At 39.3% G+C, this 6966-nt stretch overlaps 1 long non-coding RNA gene across 1 annotated transcript; it reads right to left on the bottom strand.

The window, feature by feature from the left end:
- Nucleotides 1-3811: 3811 nt before the first annotated feature.
- LOC133451174 (uncharacterized) lies at nt 3812-5151 on the bottom strand. Its single transcript, XR_009783152.1, has 3 exons — nt 5013-5151; nt 4717-4881; nt 3812-4228 (listed from the first exon to the last, which is right to left on the bottom strand). It is a non-coding gene; the product is annotated as an uncharacterized LOC133451174 (long non-coding RNA).
- Between the last annotated feature and the right edge of the window lie 1815 nt (nt 5152-6966).

The following is a 6966-nucleotide window of genomic DNA, read 5'->3' as shown; positions in this document are numbered from 1 at the left end:
ATGACGTCACCGACGCTGCTCTTAAAGACCCATACATATTCAGTTCCCAAGCTTAGTATATACTATTATTATACTACTACTATTATTATTATTATTATTATTATTATATGTAAAACAACACATACAATCAACATTGAAGGGAAGAACATGATTACTTATTCTTAATTCAAAGAAAAGAAGTTATGTACTATTTTGTCAATCTTTATATTTTATTAGGAAAGTTTCACATCCATTAATGTAAATTGAAACTCCTCTCCATTATTTAAGTTGTTTTTGATTGAAGTTGATTATTATCTTAAGTCTCTTAAGTTAATTACAAATAAGAAATGTATATCAATGATGGATATCCATTCTGAGATTTTCAATCATTAAGCTGTCACAAATATAATTCTCATTTTATGCAAAATATTATGAAGTCCGTCACACCAAGGTTTTGTTTCTTTTATGTATTTCTTTTTTTTCTTTTTATTTATTTTTTATTTTTTTTCTAATTTTCTTGTTGTTGATGACGCATGGCTGCTCTGTGCTGCTGAGGTTGCACAGGTTGTGAACTGAAGTGACTGATTGTTGTACATTGTATATTGCAAACTTTCAATAAAGCATCAAAGACGAAAAAAAATACATTCAATTCCAATAAATAGTTCAGTTATTCTATATCCCAGAATGTCTAAAAGGTTTTCTGTCTCAAGAGGTGTACGCCAAGGTTGTCCTATTTCCTGTTTTTGGTTGTTGCTGAACTTCTATTTTTAAATATTTCGTGTAACCCAAATATTCAAGGCTTAACAATCTTCAATAGAGAAGTTAAGATTTCACAGCTGGCTGATGACACAGTTTTATTTCTCAAGGATAAAACACAGATACAAATTGCAGTACAAACAACTGGTGAATTTTCAGAGGCTTCAAGTCTTAAAGGGGACCTATTATGAAAAACATGTTTTTTCTTGCTTTAACATATATAAAGTGGTCTCCCCTCACCCTGCCAACACAGAGATGAAAAGCCACCAAATTATGCAGGGTCTGTTCACCCCGCCCGGTAAATCTTCCAGTGTCATGTGACTTTTATGAGCCGTTCAGAATCTGCGCCTGTCGTTACGTAACGATAGGAGCAGATTTCCATAGGTCGGCCTCCGCTGCTGAAACCACGCCCACAACTAACTCTGCCGGCCGGAGCTTCCGCCATTGTTCCGAAGCGGTGGCTGTTTCCACAGCGAGGGACAGTAGAAATTAGGTTTTGCATCGACACTTACCCTCATAAAAGGATCAGTACCAACAGTACGGACCCGGCAACTGCACACGAGTCAGCAGTAAGTGACGTTAATTTTTTATGTTATTTATATTTGTCTACAAGTATGATCTTTTCATGGGCTAAGTATTTAGCTCTATTAGTAATTATTTTGTGTTTATGGTTTCTTCCTTCTACCTGAAGCTGTTCAACGATACCTTCTGAAGATATGCACAGTCCTTCCTGAGCCAGCAATAGTGCATAAATGTTTTTTTTTTTTTTTTTTTAACAATAAAGTTGCTGTATGTGAACATTCAGTGTTGTGATTTCTTTACAGTTAACATGATTCATTAGTCTTGTAACATAAGAAATGAAATGGTGAGGAATCGGAGTAAATAACTGTGGTGTACCTTCTTACTGTGTGAAATAAGGCTCAGTTATGCTTCTGCGTCAAAATGGCGCCGTGCCTACGGCGTCTGGTTTTCGTCGACGCAGAGGACACGCCGTCACCTGCGCCGTCACTGAGGTGCACCTCCCGAAAATTGTAACTACGCGTCGAGGAGACGCCGACCACACACAGACCGAGAGGGCTGTGATTGGTTCGTTTGAAAGCGAAGCATTTCCGGTTTCCGGTTTGAAGCAGTAGTGAACTTTCAGGGCTCTTTTCTTCGTTTATATGTGATTTTTTTTGTTTTGGTTTTTTGCACAATAGTTATTTCTTTGATTTACTGTGACCGGAAAAAGTCGGATAAACCATTCAGAAAAAGATCGCTAACTAGTGGCCGCGGGGGGTACTGCACCGCGACCAAATGGAGTGACGGAGAAGTCAGAAGGGTTCAGCACGGCGTCACGGCTGTGGCGTGTGCTCTGCGTCGGTGTGACGCAGAACCATAACTCAGCCTTTAGTATGAAGACGAGGTGACCCGGTCAGGTAACTAAAGGCTGATTTATGGTTCCGCGTTACACCAACGCAGAGCCTACGGCGTAGGGTACGCGTCGTTTTAACGCAGAACCGTAATTCAGGCTTTAAGATCCGTTTACACCGTGTCATAACTGAAAGCGAGTGTCCGACTATCGCGTCGAGCTGCGTGACATCGGACGCTCTCTGTCCACACTGAAAACTCGCAGCCAGTTAGGACAGTCCAATAGAAAATAAAGCAATGGAATTGATTTTGTCGCCGAAGCTCGCTCGCATGGGACACGCTTGTACGCAGCCACTGCTATTCTGCCCGGAGGCTTTGTGTCCTCCCCTGCTACACGTCATTTAGGCAGCCAATCAGCACAGAGCCTCATTATCATAGCCTCCCCTCCAGAGGCGATTCTAGGGTCTGTTGGGGCCCTAGGCAAAAATTTCTAAGGGGCCCCTCAAACCAGCATTCATTACCGTTATGTTATAATAAACTGACACCAACGAAAACTTTATGAAATTTATATTTATTTACACACTGCTAATTTACACACACGACACTGTGTGTAGTTTTTTTTTTTTTTTGACACTGCGTACAGGCGGATGGCCGTGATCATGGGAATGACAACGTGGGGCCTCTTAAGGGAGGTTTCTTACTGGCTACTGAGATGTCATTGATAATTGCCTTATGTTTGTTTAAGGAGGAGGATGTGGTCATTGCGGTTACCACATTTTGAGATCTGTACAGTAAAAACAGCCTTCAATACTTTTTTAGTCCTCAAAACCCCTGATAGGAAAAATATTTGTAATAAAAGTAATTATTTAAAAAAAAAAAAAAAATTTTTTTTTTTTTGGGCCTCATGGGCCCCCCAACAACTCGGGGCCCCAAGCAGTTGCCTGCCTTGCCTGTTCACAAGCTGCGCCCCTGCTCCCCTCCCCTCAGAATCCCACATAGAAAAGGAGGTTAGAAGCGGTAAAAATAAAGACATGGCCCACAGGCTGAATTTCTGATTTATGTAGAAAAAACAAGCTTTAGATTGTTTTTAAGACAATTAAAGGCCTGTTTAAAATATCCATTAAATGCCATAGTAGGTCTCCTTTAAGGCCTGTAAAGATGACATTGCAATAATCCAACTTACTGAAAATGAATGCATGAATAAGTTTTTTCCATGTCTTTAATAATTAAAACTAGCAATGTTTTTTAGCTGGTAATAGGCAGATTTAGTGATAAAGTTTAGATGCCGTTGAAGTTCAGGTCAGACTCAATAATTAAACCGAGATTTCTGGCTTGTTTGTAGCTGTCAATGACCCGGAGCCAAGGTGAGCACTGATCTTTTACCTTTCATTTTTAGGGCCAAAAATGATCACCTGTGTCTTTTCTGCATTAGAAAATTCTGGCACATTAGAGCAAGAAACCCCTGGAGGCTGCTGGTGGTGCTGCTGGACAAGTGGACGATGATAAATCCTGCTCCCCCTCCTCCTTGACCTGCAAATGGAAATATAAGTTATTTTCCTGCTCCACTAACACAACTAACATGAATAATGTTTTTGGCAGAATTTGGCTGAACACGTGGTGCACCACCTGCTGCTGCATCTGGTGAGAATTTTTTTCTTCAGCTCATGGCATGAGGGAAGGTTGCTGTCAATTTCCTTGGCCTCTTTTTCGAGCATTGCCATGGCATCGGTGGGCTCCATGATGGAATCACCTGTCCTCACACGGAACAGCTGCTCCACACTCTGAATGAGAGTACAAACCTCATCGGATGGGCGGTATAGTGCAGCCCTTTTGAATTCCTTTAATCTTTGAAGAACATCTCTCTCATTTGCATTTTCTTCTTCCAGGAGTGCACACTGGATTTTCTCACAAACAGCTGATGACCCTCTTCACAATGTATCCTGCAAAGTGGAGGACTATAGCTGCTGCTCTTTGTGTCCAGGAAGTCCGCCAAAGGGTCAGATGCACCATCTAGGTAACTGCCAGTGTCCCCTGTTGAGAGGAACTGTCCCACAGTGACAGCTCGTAGTGCAGAGTGGAACTCTGCTGGTGTTGGCACGGGGTTCCTCTGGCGTATACAGGAGAAGGTGTTCTCCAGGCAGTCCTGAGTAAAGCAGCTTGTGAGAACAAATTTGTGCCCTTGGCTTAACAGGTAATACAAATAACAGTATTATTATTATTAGTAGTAATATTATAATACTAATAATAATAATCACCATCCTCATCATCATCAGGTGTTGTTGCAGTTAATATGCATTTATCCTCCTTTTACATTAGCACCTACTTTCATCTCCTGTTTAAGGCTACACTACACTCCAATTAAACAAAACTGTATACTCATGTGAAACAAATCATCTGCCACACTCCAGGACTAACAACATACATAAAGGTTTTTTTAGCAATAGATGAAGAGTGATTTGTTTTTTTCCCTCCACTGCAAATCAATTTCCTTGTGGGGATAAATAAACATGTCTGCCTGTCACATTCACCCACCCCTGTTGTTTTCATACTGTATCTAATAATCTGAAGGCTGAGAGTGTAGTCTATCTTTGCATTACATAAATGAGATGTGTTGTTAACTGTGTGTCATACCCAAATTTGATCTTTTGCAGTAGGTGTGGTCATCGCTCCTTTCATTCACCACTGCTGAAGGTAATGTGGGGACTTTCCTCCTCCTGAGCTTTGGGCGATGAATGAATGACGTAACCTGAAGTGGCCTTTTTGGGTGTTTGTGAACTGGTTATCCTCAAAAGGTACCTGTAGGGAGATTAGTAAGATCTGTATACTTTAAATATCATTGAAATATCATTATTGTGTATACTCAGTAGTGTGATGGCCTTAGAAATGTTAATAAGCAACTGTCATGTCACCATGTCAACATTATTTACCTGACAAATTTTTCTGCTATTCAAATTTCCTTTTACTTCAAAGTTTTTTCTGCTGACCATAGCCAGCCATCTTTTACGTCGGTCTGTGTCCTTGGGGAAACCATACCGTCGATGGCCACCCTCCGACCGATTGGTGCTCCCAAATGCTGCACGGCCAACCATGGTATGATCACTGTTCCAAATACAATAATAAATGTAAAAAAAAAAAAAACGCTTGTCATACTTCAAACATCACATAAAATAACTGAAATTTTTCATTTAGTCACATAATTATGCACACTAATAGTTGCCCAATAATTGTGCACATACATATATTCTCCTAAGAAAGCAATACCACATTTTTACTTTTGTAAATATTCAGGTTTGATTATTATTAACATTTCGGATTCACTGAGAGCATTGCAGTTGCTCAAAAATAAAATTAAACCTCAAAAATATAAATTGCCTAATAAATTGTGCACACAGTGTAGATGAATAGTTTGTAGTGGTGTGTATACTTAATTGACGCTTTTATTTTGTTGCCATTGATGAATATATAGACATTAAGATAGTGAATTTAGTGAATGCTCGGATGCTAGATTACTTTTTCCTCACTCTTCTTTTTGACTTCCACAGGTTTGGTTGATGTGCACAGAGGACATTGCAAGAGGATATTGTAATAAAGCCAACGTTTACACCAAATACGCCTCTTTTTTTAAATTGTTCCTCTTTGGAGAAGTCAGAGTAGGTCAAACACTAAACTGATGAAATATAAAAGGTTTAAAGGTCCGTCCTGCCCCTTAGCAGGACGTGGCATCAGGCACTTTTCAGAGTCAGGGCTCCAGACTAACTTTTTTCACTAGGAGCACAGTAGCCCCTAACTGAAAATCTTTAGGGGCACAATCAGAAATTTTAGGAGCGCACATCGTTTATCGACACGCTAACCAAATTTTTACATTTCTACTAGATTTCAGTGTATTAGTAATACGTATTTCATAATAGATTAATGAATTACCACAATGTGCTGTTTCAAATGCTGTGTTACATTTTATTGTGCACTTTTAAAGATGCCGCAACATAAAGTAAACTGACAGCACCATTGCTGTCATTATATATAAAAAAAACATACATTCACATGATAAAAAAGTGCTTGGTAACAAAGTGCTTAGTAACCTTTCAGCCATGAATTTAACTGTTAAACACAGTACTTAACAAATGTACAAATATTGGGGGTACTGGCCAATAACAATTCCCTACTAAAACCCTGAACTTACACCAGTCGACCAAATTCACTGCCTTCACTCAAATAACTAAGGATCTTACCAAGAAATATTCTTATTTCTAAAAATGCCATTACACCTGATAACACACATAACTTAAAAGGTTAGGTGTTTTTCCCACTTGTTAAAATTTAACTTTCATTTGTGTCAAGCAAATTTTAAGTTCTAGTTACGTTTTAAGTTAGAGTTTTGGCAGTGTTCAAAATAAAACGATGAGACCTGCTGTATTGGAGCACATTTTTTTTAGTTAAATCTGTAGCGGGGACAGATGTTTAGAGGAACCTATGTATGTACCGGGCGTAATACCTGCTTTGAGCCGGTGAAATTAAACGAAAAAAATAAATAAATAAATAGATCCCCCGACTCATTCCCTTTCACACTCATTGGCCTGCAAATATGGGGGTTCATTGACGCACCCCTTCCACGTTTAACGTATTATAATAAAAAAAAAAAAAAAAAAAAAAAAACACTGGCAAATTTACTGGTCGCACGTGTGCGAGTGGACATGAAATTCAGTCGCACATACTCAAATTTTGGTCGCAAAATGCGAGCATTTGGTCGCAGTCTGGAGCCCTGCAGTTATAAAATGAGAGGAATACACCCAAAACAGATCTATTATCTACCAGAGGGACAAAGCAGTGTTTTACGTACTGGAGAATAGGGCTGTTCGATTTTGCCCAAAAATAAAATCTCGA

Source organism: Cololabis saira, chromosome 9, assembly GCF_033807715.1.
Source record: "Cololabis saira isolate AMF1-May2022 chromosome 9, fColSai1.1, whole genome shotgun sequence".
Taxonomy (NCBI): domain Eukaryota; kingdom Metazoa; phylum Chordata; class Actinopteri; order Beloniformes; family Belonidae; genus Cololabis; species Cololabis saira.
Note: the sequence above shows the minus strand (reverse complement) of the source record. Positions and strands in the feature narration are given on the sequence as shown.